The sequence below is a fragment of the Hipposideros armiger genome, unplaced genomic scaffold (genome assembly GCF_001890085.2).
Source record: "Hipposideros armiger isolate ML-2016 unplaced genomic scaffold, ASM189008v1 scaffold_35, whole genome shotgun sequence".
Taxonomy (NCBI): Eukaryota; Metazoa; Chordata; class Mammalia; order Chiroptera; family Hipposideridae; genus Hipposideros; species Hipposideros armiger.
In genome coordinates this window covers 5,410,809-5,412,052 of record NW_017731385.1, presented here as the reverse complement: position 1 = coordinate 5,412,052, position 1,244 = coordinate 5,410,809, and positions in this window count along the sequence as shown.

Here is a 1,244-nt window from a genome sequence, read left to right as displayed (position 1 = left end):
GTACCATGTACACAAATAAATACCAGAAAAATGAAAGCTTAAAATGTGAAAAATACAATAAAAATATTACAAGGCACTCTAAGGGAATACTTATATAAAATTGAGGTGGAAATGACCTTCTTATAATAATGCAGATGCCATAAAGCAAAAGATAGACATGATTGATTATATATTCTTATAACTTCATTACCACAAAAGATTACAGACAAAAGAAAAATAATGGCTTGAGAAAATTGTTGGCAACATGTATAATAAATAAAGGCTTAAAATGTTTAATGTATGAAAAGGCCCTCCAAAGTAAGAAGGAAAAGACAAAGAACACTTTAGAAAAATTAATCAACAAAGAGTAACAGGCAACGCATATCAGGGGAAAATGCAAATGACTCATGGAAATAGGAAAAGATGGTCAATCTTGTTAATAATAAAAATGTGGACATTAAAACAAGGAGATACCGTTTTCACCCATCAGACTGATAAAAATTTAAAGGCTCCTAGATAGCTAGTGCCAGCCAAGATGAGAGGACAGAAATTCCCATATGCTATCACCACAGCTTTTTGGGGAAGTGGCTTCAATGCAGTCCACTTTGAAAACTTTGATCCACATAAGCAAATAACCTAGAAAAACAGGCTCTATTACATGGAAGCAAAATCCAGAAATAATGCGAATGTCCAACCAATAGGAGAAGAGCTGAATAAACTACTCACTCTGCAGACGTAAGGCACAGATTTCAAAGAATGAGTTGTGGCCACATTGACTAATCTAGTGGGGGTCCATAATGGAACGCTCAATTAAAAATGCCAAGTTGAAGATCATGTAAATAATGCAATACCATTCTTGTGGCATTGGAAAGTGGAAAACTAAAATTAACCATGTATATGTCTTTTTAAAATTTCTACTGAGATACAATTGACATATAACACTGTAAATTTAAGGTGTTCGAGGTGTTGGTTTGATACACTTACATGTTGCAAGATGATCAGCATACTGGTGCTACCTACACCTGCATCATGTGACTTAATTGCCGTTTCTTTTTTGTGGTGAGACTATTTAAGATCTATCTACTCTCTTAGAAACTTTCAAGTATATAATACGGTGTTATTAACTATCATAACAATGCTGTACATTAGATCTCTGGGTTTTTGGTTCGCTTGTTTGTTTACATTTTTTATTGGGGAACAGTGTGTTTTTCCAGGACCCATCAAGTCAAGTAGTTGTTTCAATCTAGTTGTGGAGGGCGCAGCTC